The sequence below is a fragment of the Oncorhynchus mykiss genome, chromosome 2, assembly GCF_057628025.1.
Source record: "Oncorhynchus mykiss isolate SJ-2025 chromosome 2, ASM5762802v1, whole genome shotgun sequence".
Lineage (NCBI taxonomy): Eukaryota > Metazoa > Chordata > Actinopteri > Salmoniformes > Salmonidae > Oncorhynchus > Oncorhynchus mykiss.
The window spans coordinates 30,771,255-30,788,187 of NC_143023.1; the positions used below are offsets into that span (position 1 = coordinate 30,771,255).

Below are 16,933 nucleotides of genomic sequence, written 5' to 3' on the forward strand. Positions count from 1 at the left end.
TAGTAACACACAGAGGAGTAGTAAGTAGTAACACACAGAGGAGTAGTAAGTAGTAACACACAGAGGAGTAGTAAGTAGTAACACACAGAGGAGGCTAATTGACATAATTTGAGTCAATTGGAGGTACCTGTGGATGTATTTCAAGGCCTATCTTCAAAGTCAGTGCCTCTTTGCTTGACATCATGGGAAAAATCTAAAGAAATCAGCCAAGACCTCAGAAAAAAATGTGTAGACCTTCACAAGTCTGGTTCATCCTTGGGAGCAATTTCCAAACGCCTGAAGGTACCAGGTTCATCTGTACAAACAATAGTACGCAAGTATTAACACCATTGGACAACACAGCTGTCATACCACTCAGGAAGGAGACACATTCTGTCTCCTAGAGATGAATGTACTTTGGTGCGAAAAGTGCAAATCAATCCCAGAACAACAGCAAAGGACCTTGTGAAGATGCTGGAGGAAACAGGTACAAAAGTATCTATATCCACAGTAAAACGAGTCCTATATCGACATAACCTGAAAGGCCACTCAGCAAGGAAGAAGCCACTGCTCCAAAATGTCCATAAAAAAGCCAGACTAAGGTTTGCAACTGCACATGGGGACAAAGATCATACTTTTTGGAGAAATGTTCTCTGGTCTGATGTAACAAAAATAGAACTGTTTGGCCATAATGATCATCGTTATGTTTGGAGGAAAAAAGGGGAGGCTTGCAAGCTGAAGAACGCCATCCCAACTGTGAAGCACAGGGGTGGTAGCATCATGTTGTGGGGGGTGCTTTGCTGCAGGAGGGAATGGTGCACTTCACAAAATAGATGGCATCATGAGGCAGGAAAATTATGTGGATATATTGAAGCAACATCTCAAGACATCAGTCAGGAAGTTAAAGCTTGGTCGCAAATGGGTCTTCCAAATGAACAATGACCTCAAGCATACTTCCAAAGTTGTGGCAAAATGGCTTAAGGACAACAAAGTCAAGATATTGGAGTGACCATCACAAAGACCCGACCTCAACCCTACAGAAAATGTGTGGGCAGAACTGAAAAGGCGTGGGCGAGCAAGGAGGCCTTACAATCCTGACTCAGTTACACCAGCTCTGTCAGGAGGAATGGGCCAAAATGCACACAATATATTATGGGAAGCTTGTGGAAGGCTACCTGAAATGTATGACCCAAGGTAAACAATTTAATGGCAATTCTACCAAATACTAATTGAGTGTATGTAAACTTCTGACCCACTGGGAATGTGATTAAATAAATAAAAGCTGAAATAAATCATTCTCTCTATTATTCTGACAATTCACATTCTTAAATAAAGTGGTGATCCTAACTGACCTAAGACAGGGAATTTCTACTAGGATTAAATGTCAGGAATTGTGAAAAACTGAGTTTAAATGTATTTGGCTAAGGTGTATGTAAACTTCCAACTCCAACAAAAATATAAACGCAACATGTAAAGTGTTGTTCCCATGTTTCATGAGCTGAAATAAAATATTCCAGAAATGTTTCATACGCACAAAAAGGTTATTTCTTTCAAATTATGTGCACAAATTTGTTTACATCCCTGTTAGTGAGCATTTCTCCTTTTTCAAAGATAATCTATCCACCTGACAGGTGTGGCATATTAAGAAGCTGATTAAACAGCATGATCATTACAGGTGCACCTTGTGCTGGGGACAATAAAAGGCTACTCTAAAATGTGCGGTTTATTCACACAACACAATGCCAGAGATGTCTCAAGTTTTGACGGAGCGTGCAATTGGCATGCTGATTGCACCAGAGCTTTTGCCAGAGAATTGAATGTACATTTCTCTACCATAAGCCACCTCCAACGTTGATTTTAGAGAATTTGGCAGTATGTCCAACCGGCCTCACAACCCCAGAACACATGTATGGCGTCGTGTGGGCGAGTGGATTGCTGACGTCAACGTTGTGAACAAAGTGTCCCATGCAGGCATAAGCTACAGACAACAAATACAATTGCATTTTATTGATGGCAATTTGAATGCACAGAAATACCTTGACGAGATCCTAAGGTCCATTGTGAGGCCAATTTTTTTTTAAAGGTATCTGTATTCCAAGTCATGGAAAATCCATGAATGAATTTAAATTTTTTGGGGGGTGGGGGGGGATTTTACCCCCTTTTCTCCCCAATTTCATGGTATCCAATTGTTAGTAGTTACTATCTTGTCTCATCGCTACAACTCCCGTACGGGCTCGGGAGAGACGAAGGTCGAAACACAACCCAACCAAGCCCTGCTTCTTAACACAGCGCACATCCAACCCGGAAGCCAGCCGCACCAATGTGTCGGAGGAAACACTGTGCACCTGGCGACCTGGTTAGCGTGTACTGCGCCCGGCCCGTCACAGGAGTCGCTATAGTGCGCGATGAGACAAGGATATCCCTACCCGCCAAACCCTCCCTAACCCGGACGAAGCTAGGCCAATTGTCACCCCACGGACCTCCCGGTCGCAGCCGGCTGCGACAGAGCCTGGGCGCGTACCAAGAGTCTCTGGTGGCACAGCTAGCAACACAATGCCAGATATAAAAGCCCTAGATCACTGCGCCACCCATATAAAATCGCCTACATATGCACTGAGCTATTCTGATGCTTTAAGAAAACTGTTTGATTAAATAATGAAGACACAAATGACTCAAGAGCCTGATGGTGAGTGTTAAAAAAAGAAAAAGACATCGAGTGCACGTTGTCTCGCTCTCCTCCCCACTGCAGCGAAAAGTGTGCTGTTATTGCGCATCAACATCTTTTCAGCCATTTCGTTTCAGACTTGTTTGACTGAAAAGTTATGTTACCGAAATCCCTCATTTGTTTACAAAAAACATTCCCGATTCCCCCAACCCTTGCATTCTTTACGTGAAACATGTCCGCATCGCAGGCGACCAATACATTGTTTATAACAAACTCTGAACAGAGTAATGTCTTCAGAAAAACGGATGCGGAGGACGTGAAAAATAACGGGCAAATGTTTAATGCTAGCTCAGGAGGAAAAGAGGCAGTCAGAGCTGTGGAAGACATTTAACTTAGTTGTGGAAACGAATAAAGATTAAAAAAAAGGAGAGTATAGGAGCAAGCATTGCGTGAGTATTATGTGTTCCAAACAGTTGCTGTTAGATTACAATAAAACAAATCTGACCATTTGAAACAATGTAAACATTTGACTTAGTTGTGGAAACTATTGGAGATTGCTTGCTGTTTGGGGTTTTAGGCTGGGTTTCTGTACAGCACTTTGAGATATCAGCTGATGTACGAAGGGCTATATAAATACATTTGATTTGATTTGAGTATAGGAGCAATAACATCGGTGTACCAGAGAGTATATTCTAATGAGAAAAAAACGAAGCTTTTATTACAGCAGACTAAAAACAAGTACATGCATTTGTGAAATGCAGTTTATTTATTGTTTAGACTAATTATTCAAAGCTCCCTTTGTTATTTAATGTTAAAACTAAAATGCTTGATTGCATTTGGAAGCATGAATGTCTTGTATGCTATGTGATGACATGAACAAATGAATGACTGATTGATTCAGTGCATTCAGAAAGTATTCAGACCCTTTCCCCACATTTTGTTACTTTACAGCCTTATTCTAAAATTGATTAAATTATAATTTCTCATCAACCTACACACAATACCGCATAATGACAAAGCGAAAACAGGTTTATAGAAATGTTTGCAAATGTATTTGAAAAAAACAACAGAAATAACTTATTTACGTAGAGTAAGTTTCCATTGATCATTCTGATTGGACATAACTTGGAAAGGCACACACCTGGGGCGGCAGGTAGCCTAGTGGTTAGAGCTTTGGGCAAGTTTGGGTTGCTTTGGGTTGCTGGGTTGCTGGATCAAATCCCCAAGCTGACAATCTGTCGTTCTGCACCTGAACAAGGCAGTTAAACCACTGTTCCCCAGGAGGCTGTCACTGTATATAAGAATTTGCCCTTAACTGACTTGCCTAGTTAAATAAAGATTAAATAAAAAAAACAAGGTCCCACAGTTGATAGTGCATGTCAGAACAAAAACCAAGCCATGCGGTCGAAGGAATTGTCCATACAGCTCCGAGACAGGATTGTGTCGAGGCACAGAACTGGGGAAGGGTACCAAAATATTTCTGCAGCATTGAAGGTCCCAAAGAACATAATTATTAAATGGAAGAAGTTTGGAACCACCAAGACTCTTCCTTGAGCTGGCCGCCCGGCCAAACTTAGCAATCGTTGGAGGAGGTGCCTTGGTCAGGGAGGTGACCAAGAACCCGATGGTCACTCTGACAGAGTTCTTCTGTGGAGACGTGATAGGTGAGGTTAATTGAATGATAGACGTGTCCTTTTTTGTAGTTAATGTTTAGGCAATAATTAAAAGGATTCCACCCTGTCACTGTAAAGCATATGGAAATGTGTTTGGATCATAGCAGACAAGGAACTGTGACAGAGAACTTCTGACCACTGTGAATCTAATAGCAGGGAAGGAGGTCTCCCCACCCAGAGAGGACAACCATCTCAACAGCCCCTCCTTCCAGAAGGAAGGGAAGGAGGTCTCCCCACCCAGAGAGGACAACCATCTCAACAGCCCCACCTTCCAGAAGGAAGGGAAGGAGGTCTCCCCACCCAGAGAGGACAACCATCTCAACAGCCCCTCCTTCCAGAAGGAAGGGAAGGAGGTCTCCCCACCCAGAGAGGACAACCATCTCAACAGCCCCACCTTCCAGAAGGAAGGGAAGGAGGTATCCCCACCCAGAGAGGACAACCATCTCAACAGCCCCACCTTCCAGAAGGAAGGGAAGGAGGTCTCCCCACCCAGAGAGGGGAGAAACCGTTGGGCTTGCAGATGGTGTAACACATGGCAGGATATGATAAGCAAAGTATTGGTCTGGATTATTCTTGTATACAATTGATGCATGTGTGTATTATTTTGTCATTTATGGTGGATTGATAGGTGAGGTTAATTGAATGATTAGAATATTCCGCCCTGAAACATATAATTGTATGGAATTGATTAGAATGTATAAAATCATAATCAATAAATGTGTAGTCCTAGTCAGAATTAGGGTAAAACAATATGTCTTTATGGTATTTTAAACACAGACTGTCTGAGCTTGGTGCCGACCTGACTAGAGAACGGGGAGTACGTCTCAAGGACAAGGTCACTATCTCTGTTGTCTGGGTAGTGAGACAGACAGTGTGTGTGTAGCAGGACAGGGTCACTATCTCTGTCGGCTGGGTAGTGAGACAGACAGTGTGTGTGTAGCAGGACAGGGTCACTATCTCTGTTGGCTGGGTAGTGAGACAGACAGTGTGTGTAGCAGGACAGGGTCACTATCTCTGTCGGCTGGGTAGTGAGACAGACAGTGTGTGCGTAGCAGGACATGTGTGTGCGTCTGTTTGTGTGCATGTGTGTGTGGGTATGTGTGTATGTGCGTCTGTTTGTGTGTGTATGTGTGTGCATATGGTTGTGTGTATGGGTGGGTGTGAGAAGTCAGTATAAAAGGAATTGTTTTGTATTCTTGACTTCAGAACGTTCCCGTGAATAAACCTTTTTGACTATTTAGCTGGGCCTCCGACTGTTTCATTCGACCAGGATCTTACACATTCTGGTTTGCAGACTGAGAGTAATATAATTAAATTGGGTGATGTACCTGGAGAACATAATTATCTTATCAAGATGTGAGAACCTTCCAGAAGGACAACCATCTCAACAGCAATCCACCAATCAGGCCTTTATAGTAGAGTGGCCAGACGGAAGCCACTCCTCAATAAAAGGCACATGACAGCCCACTTGGAGTTTGTCAAAAGGCACTAAAGGACTCTCAGACCATGAGAAACAAGATTCTCTGGTCTGATGAAACCAAGATTGAACTCTTTGGCATGAATGCCAAGCGTCACATCTGGAGGAAACCTGGCACCATTCTTACGGTGAAGCATGGTGGTGGCAGCATCATGCTTTGGGGATGTTTTTCAGTGGCAGGGACTGAGAAACTAGTCAGGATCGAGGGAAAGATGAAAGGAGCAAAGTACAGTGAGACCCTTGATGAAAGCCTGCTCCTGACTGCTCAGGACCTCAGACTGGGGCGAAGGTTCACCTTCCAACAGCACAACAACCCTAAGCACACAGCCAAGACAACGCAGGAGTGGAATAAGTCTCTCAATGTCCTTGACTGGCCCAGCTCAAGCCCGGACTTGAACCCGATTGAACATCTCTGGAGAGACCTGAAAATAGCTGCGCAGTGACGCTCCCCATCCAACCTGACAGAGCTTGAGAGGATCTGCAGAGAAGAATGAGAGAAACTCCCTAAATACAGGTGTGCCAAGCTTGTAGCGTCCTACCCAAGAAGACTCGAGGCTGTAATCGCTGCCCAAGGTGCTTCGAATAAGTACTGAGTAAAGAATACTTACGTAAATGGGACATTTCCAGACTTTATTTTTAGTACATTTGCTATAATAAAACAAAACAACAGTTTTGATTTGTCATTATGGGGTATTGTGTGTAGATTGATGAGGAAAAACATTTGAATCCATTTTAGAATAAGGCTGAACGTAACAAAACGTGGAAAAAGCCAAGGGGTCTGAATACGTTCTGAATACGTTCTGAATACACTGTATATTGAAATATAGGCCTAAGTAAGTTATGGTATTAAACTGGACATTCAATGATGGTTACACAAGGACACTATACCAAGCCTACTAATGATAACGACATGACTTATTATTAGAATGATCATCATAATAAGTGTAATAATAACAATCAGGAGTAGATCGAGGAAAAGGAGTGTATAGGAGCGAGAGCTGCATGCATATTATGTGACAAACAGGTGCTGTTAGATTACAATATTATTTTTCTGCCTGTTTGGAACAGTGTAAACAACACTAAATAAATTAGAAGTAATACCAGTCTGTTCTAATGAGAGAAAAAAAACTTGTCAAGCCTTTATTACAGTATAGCAAAGATTAAAAACAGCCAAATCTGTGAAATTGCTTTAACCGACATTTTGCTGTTACATGAGGCTTGGTGCTGACGGAATCAGTAGGCTATTAAACACTCAAACGGGTAAAAGAAGCAGGATCTATCTTATTTTGTGTCACAGCGGTCTAAGGCACTGCATCTCAGTGCTAGAGGCGTCACTACAGACCCTGGTTCGATTCCAGGCTGTATCACAACTGCAGTGATTGGGAGTCCCATAGGGCGGCTCACAATTGGCCCAGTGTCGTCCGGGTTAGGCCGTTGTTGTAAATAAGAATTTGTTCTTAACTGGCTTGCCTAGTTAAATAAAGGTGTCTTGTGCACCATTAAAACAATTATAATTGCTCGACTAAAGAAATCTCGGTTGACCAACAGCCTATCGACCAAACAATCCACTAAATAGGATCAGCTCTACCAAAATGACTCAATACATTATTTACCATTAATTTCTATTGGGTATAAAACAATATAAAACACAACCAAAACTAACTGCAAATCCATTTGTAGAATCACAATCTTGATTGCGTACTAGGAATATGGGAACAAATACATGTATGTTAAAGTTTCTAACTTTGGTTTTACTGGGCTATGACCCATACGTTTCTATCTCCTCTGCTCAGCTGTTCATCTCGTCTAGTCAGGTCAGGTCAGAGTAGATCCACCCAGAGGAGAGTGTATGGTATGAAACAGGAACACTATAGTCGGGGGGGCTGAAGAGGGAAAAAAGATTCTACAAGCAGTCGGAGGCCCTCCGAATTCTTGGACCCCCACAGTTGATTCCATCTGACCCCCACCCCACCACTACCCCCTGAACTCACCTAACCCTACACTCTATCAGAGGGTAAGAGAGAGAAAATAGGCAAAACTATTGTTAGCGTTACTGAAACCAGGGGTTAAGGAGAGGACCGGTGTCTGTGGTCCGGTGACCGCCTGTTAGTTCTCCTCATGGGATCAGCAGTGGACTCATGGCTGTATGAATTATTAAAAACACACACACAGCATAATTTTTCATCACTGTTTGTGTTGTAAATAATTGTTGTAAATTGCAGTGTGATTATGGCCATTACGCTGCGATGACATTTAGTACTAGAGTCCACCACTCCCTTATCTGTTTTGATTGTCCAGCTGTAAGACATTGTAAAATCATTTCCTCTCAGGGATTTGGGTGGATTTCTCATGGTGATAACCATGACAACTGGTGATCATCAATAATAACACGCTAATAATAACAAATGGGCTTCATAGAGTGTGTGTGTACGCGAGTATGCCTGTGGGCGAGAGAGAGTAGAGCTCAGCGGAGTGAGAGAGAGAATTATTTTTTATTTTTTTTAACCTTTATTTAACTAGGCAAGTCAGTTAAGAACAAATTCTTATTTTCAATGACGGCCTAGGAACAGTGGGTTAACTGCCTGTTCAGGGGCAGAACGACATATTTGTACCTTGTCAGCTCAGGGGTTTGAACTTGCAACCGTCCAAAGCTCTAACCACTACCCTGCCGTCCCAGAATGAAGGCTATACGTATGTCCTATGTAGAATGTGATCTGTAAGGTTGCGTGGAGGATGAGTGTGTCTAACTGTGTGTGCTATGCAAATGTATGTGTTTGTTCTGGGAGGACCCAGAGAGAGGCTCATCTAGTTGGTGCTGACAGAAGGGCTCTTTAGATTGGAGCCAACAGAGCAGAGCTACAGAGAGACACACAGGGACACTCATCCATGGAGCTCCATCTGAGTGCTTCCACCCTTCCCTTTCCATTTAGAGTCCCACTGTCCTCTCCTCCTTCCATCCCCAGGTAAAGGCCTACAGGGGTATCTGTTACCTTATCAGATCAGTGGAATCTGAGCACACACTGTGTGTTTAAGTGTATCGGCGTAAAATTACCATCAACTTTGGGGTCCATTTCAGATAAGTCAATTGAAGAGATGAGTGGGAATTCATGAATGGAAAAACTACTAACTTCTTCTTTTGTTAAATGTGGGGGTTGGCATTTGAGTTTTATTTCCTAAATTGACAGAATAGAAATGATCCAATCCTAGTAACCGTACTCAACCACCTAATTCATGGCAACACCAACACACCAAACACAGCAGCAGTGGGTGCCATGGTAATGAGTGGGGGTGTAATCACGGGAAGTTAGCGAGCCTGACAGCCACGGGGGAACAGGAGAGCTGGGCGGCCCACTTCAACGTCACATCCTGGTACACCAGCAGCATGTTGTTATGGTTACCGACCAGAGTGTTGGTGGTGCCTTCAGACACTGGGAAGAGAAGGAGGGGTCAGAGGTTAGATCAGTCACAGGAGACGCATGAAACATAATGAAAAGTGCTTTATAAATACAGTCCTTCTATCCATCAGTCATCAATGGGATGTCGATTTACTCTGAGTTGCTTTGGCAGGCAAGAAGCCAGTCCATAAATGACGACAAACCTTAAATTAATATTTAACCATTTAGAAAGCAAAAAGATCTCAAAGGTCATTACAAATGAATTAAACAAGGCCTAGTTCTGGGGTGAGGATGTGTCTTTGAGGTAGAAGATTAATTTGTGAGAACACACATGGTTAAACCCCAGGTTGACCTGAAATGGTCTAGCATGAAAACGCCTTTTGGTTTGGCCACACACACACAAGCATTTAGAGTGACTGCCACCGCGGGAGATCTGAGAGGCACACGCAACACACGCCTAGCCAACCTCATTGGGATAGAGGGCAGGGGCGGGCAAGGCCAAAATGACAGACACAGTTTATATATGACTCCTTCCATCCACTACATATAGCGCCATTTGTTTTTTCTCCTCTTTTGCTCCCTCTGGTTCGTTCTGTTCTTCCACTGTGGCCAGGCACTGTATTAATAGCAGCGTATCAGACAGACATGTGGCAATCGTTTCCCTGAACACACCTTACCCTGAGGTGTATCTGTGTGTGTGTACACTAATTATCAGTGATTATTATACATGCTGGGGTTAAGTGGCTGTATTATCACTAGAGGGAAAAACAGAGGATGAGAGAGAGAGAGAGAGAGAGAGAGAGAGAGAGAGAGAGAGAGAGAGAGAGAGAGAGAGAGAGAGAGAGAGAGAGAGAAAGACAGAGAGAGAGAGAGAGAGAGAGAGAGAGAGAGACACAGAGAGAGAGAGAGAGAGAGGCAAAGAAACGAGGAAGAGAGAGAAAAGGAGAACGCGAGCCAAAAAAGACAGCTGCATAGCGGAGGGCCAAAAGGGGAAACCTGTGAAATATTGAGAGTGGGCCGGTAAACCGCTAAAGTTCCAGCCAAAACAATGTGAAAGTCAGCAGCCCGGAAAGTTCCTCTCCCTCTCTCTCTCTGTATTGAAAACCAAACCGCAGCAGATTACAATAGCGGGAAGCCATTTGCCATACTATCCGGGTGGCTGCTGAAAACACAACCAGAGAAATCTATCGAGGACTGTGATCGATGTCACCTGGGATCCTGGCCTTTACAGAGGAACAATGCAAATGGAATGGGAAGTGTGGTGTGTGTGTGTGTGTGTGTGTGTGTGTGTGTGCGCGCGTGTATACCAGAAAGAATGGTGCTCAGAGGTCAAACACACCTCTATGAGGAATAGCAGGTGCCTCTGGTTTAAAAAACTTTTTTTTAAATCTCTCTCTCAAACACTCTGCTTCCCATCTTCCTCGTCCATCCCTCTCTCATTGATTTCCTCCCTCCTTTCTCTCACCTATTTCCCTCCTCTCTCTCTCCCTCCCTCCCCCTTTCTCTCCCGCTATCTTTCCCTTGCCATCCCCCTCTCCATGTATATACAGGTAACTGCCAAAATAAAGGAAACACTTGAGTAAAGAAGGGATACAAAGTATATTGAAAGCAGGCACTTCAACACAGGTGTGGTTCCTGAGTTAATTAAGAGATGAACATCCCATCATGCCGAGGGTCATGTATAAAAAATGTCCAGTTGCCCATTATTTGGGCTACCGTGGCTAGAAGAGATCTAAGAGACTTTGAAAGTGGGGTCTTAAAGGAGCATAGGGGATTTAAAGGGTGTGTATGTTAGGGTGCGTGAATGAGGACCCAAAAGCGAATTAACGTAAACAGAGCTTCTTTAATAACAAAACAAACGTAGGCTCAGATGGACCGGCAGATTCCGACAGGACAGGACAAGGTTACAGCAAACATGACGATAGTCTGGTTCAGGCATGAAACACAAACAAGAATCCGACAAAGACAGAAACAAAACAGAGAGAGATATAGAGGACTAATCAGAGGGAAAAAGGGAACAGGTGGGAAAAGGGGTGACGAGGTAGTTAGGAGGAGACAAGGAACAGCTGGGGGAAAGAGGGGGAGAAAAGGTAACCTAATAACGACCAGCAGAGGGAGACAGGGTGAAGGGAAAGGACAGAAACAAGACACAACATGACAATACATGACAGTACCCCCCCACTCACCGAGCACCTCCTGGCGCACTCGAGGAGGAAACCTGGCGGCAACGGAGGAAATCATCGATCAGCGCACGGTCCAGCACGTCCCGAGAGGGAACCCAACTCCTCTCCTCAGGACCGTACCCCTCCCAATCTACTAGGTACTGATGACCACGGCCCCGAGGACGCATGTCCAAAATCCTACGGACCCTGTAGATGGGTGCGCCCTCGACAAGGATGGGGGGGGGGGGGGGAAGACGAGCGGGGGCGCGAAGAACGGGCTTGACACAGGAGACATGGAAGACCGGGTGGACGCGACGAAGATATCGCGGAAGAAGAAGTCGAACTGCGACAGGATTAATGATCCGAGAAATACGGAACGGACCAATGAACCGCGGGGTCAACTTGCGAGAAGCGGTCTTAAGGGGAAGGTTCTGAGTGGAGAGCCAAACTCTCTGACCGCGACAATATCTAGGACTCTTAGTTCTACGCTTATTAGCAGCCCTCACAGTCTGCGCCCTATAACGGCAAAGTGCAGACCTGACCCTCTTCCAGGTGCGCTCGCAACGTTGGACAAAAGCCTGAGCGGAGGGGACGCTGGACTCGGCGAACTGAGATGAGAACAGCGGAGGCTGGTACCCGAGGCTACTCTGAAAAGGAGATAGCCCGGTCGCAGACGAAGGAAGCGAGTTGTGGGCGTATTCTGCCCAGGGGAGCTGTTCTGACCAAGACGCAGGGTTGCGAAAAGAAAGACTGCGTAAGATGCGACCAATAGTCTGATTGGCCCGTTCTGCTTGACCGTTAGACTGGGGGTGAAAGCCGGAAGAGAGACTGACGGAAGCCCCAATCAAACGGCAAAACTCCCTCCAAAATTGAGACGTGAATTGCGGACCTCTGTCCGAAACGACGTCTGACGGAAGGCCATGAATTCTGAAAACATTCTCGATGATGATTTGTGCCGTCTCTTTAGCAGAAGGAAGCTTAGCAAGGGGAATAAAATGAGCCGCCTTAGAGAACCTGTCGACAACCGTAAGAATAACAGTCTTCCCCGCTGACGAAGGCAGTCCGGTGACAAAATCTAAGGCGATGTGAGACCACGGTCGAGAGGGAATGGGAAGCGGCCTGAGACGGCCGGCAGGAGGGGAGTTACCGGACTTAGTCTGCGCGCAGACCGAACAAGCAGCCACGAAGCGACGCGTGTCATGCTCCCGGGTGGGCCACCAAAAACGCTGGCGAATGGAAGCAAGCGTACCCCGAACGCCAGGGTGGCCGGCTAACTTGGCAGAGTGAGCCCACTGAAGAACGGCCAGACGAGTAGGAACGGGAACGAAAAGAAGGTTCCTAGGACAAGCGCGCGGCGACGGAGTTTGAGTGAGTGCTTGCTTTACCTGCCTCTCAATTCCCCAGACAGTCAACCCGACAACACGCCCCTCAGGGAGAATCCCCTCGGGGTCAGTGGAGGCTACTGAAGAACTGAAGAGACGAGATAAAGCATCAGGCTTGGTGTTCTTAGAGCCTGGACGATAAGAAATCACGAACTCGAAACGAGCGAAAAACAGCGCCCAGCGCGCCTGACGTGCATTAAGTCGTTTGGCAGAACGGATGTACTCAAGGTTCCTATGGTCAGTCCAAACGACAAAAGGAACGGTCGCCCCCTCCAACCACTGTCGCCATTCGCCTAGGGCTAAGCGGATGGCGAGCAGTTCGCGGTTTCCCACATCATAGTTACGTTCCGACGGCGACAGGCGATGAGAAAAATACGCGCAAGGGTGGACCTTGTCGTCAGAGAGGGAGCGCTGAGAAAGAATGGCTCCCACGCCCACCTCTGACGCGTCAACCTCGTCAACGAACTGTCTAGTGACGTCAGGTGTAACAAGGATAGGTGCGGATGTAAAACGATTCTTGAGGAGATCAAAAGCTCCCTGGGCGGAAACGGACCACTTAAAGCACGTCTTGACAGAAGTAAGGGCTGTGAGAGGAGCTGCCACCTGACCGAAATTACGGATGAAACGACGATAGAAGTTCGCGAAGCCGAGAAAGCGCTGCAGCTCGACGCGTGACTTAGGGACGGGCCAATCAATGACAGCTTGGACCTTAGCGCGATCCATCTTAATGCCTTCAGCGGAAATAACAGAACCGAGAAATGTGACGGAGGAGGCATGAAAAGAGCACTTCTCAGCCTTCACAAAAAGACAATTCTCTAAAAGGCGCTGGAGGACACGTCGAACGTGCTGAACATGAATCTGGAGTGACGGTGAAAAAATCAGGATATCGTCAAGGTAAACGAAAACAAAGATGTTCAGCATGTCTCTCAGGACATCATTGACTAATGCCTGAAAGACAGCTGGAGCGTTAGCGAGGCCGAAAGGAAGAACCCGGTATTCAAAGTGCCCTAACGGAGTGTTAAACGCCGTCTTCCACTCGTCCCCCTCCCTGATGCGTACGAGATGGTAAGCGTTACGAAGGTCCAACTTAGTGAAAAACCTGGCTCCCTGCAGGATCTCGAAGGCTGAAGACATAAGAGGAAGCGGATAACGATTCTTCACTGTTATGTCATTCAGCCCTCGATAATCTATGCAGGGGCGCAGGGACCCGTCCTTCTTCTTAACAAAAAAAAACCCCGCTCCGGCGGGAGAGGAGGAGGGGACTATGGTACCGGCGGCAAGAGCTACAGACAAATAATCTTCGAGAGCCTTACGTTCGGGAGCCGACAGAGAGTATAGTCTACCCCGGGGGGGAGTGGTTCCCGGAAGGAGATCAATACTACAATCATACGACCGGTGTGGAGGAAGAGAGGTGGCCCTGGACCGACTGAACACCGTGCGCAGATCGTGATATTCCTCCGGCACCCCTGTCAAATCACCAGGCTCCTCCTGTGAAGAAGAGACAGAGGAAACAGGAGGGATAGCAGACATTAAACATTTCACATGACAAGAGACGTTCCAGGAGAGGATAGAATTACTAGACCAATTAATAGAAGGATTATGACAAACTAGCCAGGGATGGCCCAAAACAACAGGTGTAAAAGGTGAACGAAAAATTAAAAAAGAAATGGTTTCGCTATGATTACCAGAAACAGTGAGGGTTAAAGGTAGCGTCTCACGCTGAATCCTGGGGAGAGGACTACCATCCAGGGCGAACAAGGCTGTGGACTCCCTTAACTGTCTGAGAGGAATGTCATGTTCCCGAGCCCAGGTCTCGTCCATAAAACAGCCCTCCGCCCCAGAGTCTATTAAGGCACTGCAGGAAGCTGACGAACCGGTCCAGCGTAGATGGACCGACAAGGTAGTGCAGGATCTTGAAGGAGAGACAGGAGTAGTAGCGCTCACCAGTAGCCCTCCGCTTACTGATGAGCTCTGGCTTTTACTGGACATGAAGTGACAAAATGACCAGCAGAACCGCAATAGAGACAGAGGCGGTTGGTGATTCTCCGTTCCCTCTCCTTAGTCGAGATGCGGATACCTCCCAGCTGCATAGGCTCAGCACCCGAGCCGGCAGAGGAAGATGGTAGTGATGCGGAGAGGGGGGCAACGGAGAACGCGAGCTCCTTTCCACGAGCTCGGTGACGAAGATCAACCCGTCGCTCAATGCGAATAGCGAGTTCAATCAAGGAATCCACGCTGGAAGGAACCTCCCGGGAGAGAATCTCATCCTTTACCTCTGCGCGGAGACCCTCCAGAAAACGAGCGAGCAAAGCCGGCTCGTTCCAGCCACTGGAGGCAGCAAGAGTGCGAAACTCAATAGAGTAGTCTGTTATGGATCGATTACCTTGACATAGGGAAGACAGGGCCCTGGAAGCCTCCTCCCCAAAAACAGATCGATCAAAAACCCGTATCATCTCCTCCTTAAAGTCCTGATACTGGTTAGTACACTCAGCCCTTGCCTCCCAGATTGCCGTGCCCCACTCACGAGCCCGTCCAGTAAGGAGAGATATGACGTAGGCGACACGAGCAGTGCTCCTGGAGTAAGTGTTGGGCTGGAGAGAAAACACAATATCACACTGGGTGAGGAACGAGCGGCATTCAGTGGGCTCCCCAGAGTAACACGGCGGGTTATTGATTCTGGGCTCCGGAGATTCGAAAGCCCTGGAAGTGGCCGGTGGATCGAGGCGGAGATGGTGAACCTGTTCTGTGAGGTTGGAGACTTGGGTGGCCAGGGTCTCAACGGCATGTCGAGCAGCAGACAATTCCTGCTCGTGTCTGCCTAGCATCGCTCCCTGGATCTCGACGGCTGAGTGGAGAGGATCCGAAGTCGCTGGGTCCATTCTTGGTCGGATTCTTCTGTTAGGGTGCGTGAATGAGGACCCAAAAGCGAATTAACGTAAACAGAGCTTCTTTAATAACAAAACAAACGTAGGCTCAGATGGACCGGCAGATTCCGACAGGACAGGACAAGGTTGCAGCAAACATGACGATAGTCTGGTTCAGGCATGAAACACAAACAAGAATCCGACAAAGACAGAAACAAAACAGAGAGAGATATAGAGGACTAATCAGAGGGAAAAAGGGAACAGGTGGGAAAAGGGGTGACGAGGTAGTTAGGAGGAGACAAGGAACAGCTGGGGGAAAGAGGGGGAGAAAAGGTAACCTAATAACGACCAGCAGAGGGAGACAGGGTGAAGGGAAAGGACAGAAACAAGACACAACATGACAATACATGACAGTGTATATCTCTCAGTCACCAGATCTCAACTCAACTGGACACTTATGGGCGATTCTGGCGCGCCACTTGAGACTGCGTTTTCCACCACCATCAACAAAACACCAAATGATGGAATGTCTTGTGGAAGAATGGTGTCGCATCCCTCCAACAGATTTCCAGACACTTGTAGAATCTATACCAAGGTGCATTCAAGCGGTTCTGTTCGGCTCATGGTGGCCCCAACGCCCTACTAATACACTTATGTTAGTGTTTCCTTTATTTTGGCAGTTACCTGTAATTGAGCTCAGCTGGAGAGAGGTGTGTTGGCTGGAACCCATTAGTGGGCCCTGCGATAGTGGGATTAACATGGAACACGCAGACCCCTGATCCACAGGGCATTCCGCCAGTAGAACATGCTGTGTGTGTGCATGTGCGTGTGCTTATGCAGGTGACGGTGCTGTGTGTTGCATGTTCGAGGTGCTACATATGCTAAATATGGATCCGATTAGAGCGTGCCTTGCTCTGTGACATTTCCTACTTCCTCTGGTTGGAGTGGTATGTTGGGAGTCAGTCAAGACAGACAGATGCACTGTGTAGAGCTGTACTCCAGTCCCTCATTAAACCCAACCCAGGAGCCGAGACTCCCTATCAGATGAACCTGAGCTCACAGACAAACACTCATTCTGCTACCGACACGCACACTGGACAGGCATGGGGAACGTCTTATCACCACTAGAAATATTTGTTAGACCAGTATCCACATGGCAGACCTAAAACAAAGACTGGATAGGAGAGTCAGCAATAATATTCATCAATTATATGGAGGATGGATATCTGCTATGTCATACAATATGCCCTACAAATAATGTGTCTGATATCAAGCAGTAAATAAGCTAATGATATCAAGCAGTAAAACAGTATGTTATGTGAGGAAGCAGCTAGGG

General features: G+C 46.4%; 1 pseudogene across 1 annotated transcript in view; it reads right to left on the reverse strand.

The window, feature by feature from the left end:
• LOC118936732 (protein PTHB1-like) overlaps window positions 1-16,933 on the reverse strand; it is an 88,849-nt pseudogene that overhangs the window by 68,733 nt on the left and 3,183 nt on the right. The window contains exon 3 of the transcript XR_016483569.1: window positions 9,091-9,222. The product of XR_016483569.1 is annotated as a protein PTHB1-like (transcript). The remainder of the gene's footprint in view (window positions 1-9,090; window positions 9,223-16,933) is intronic.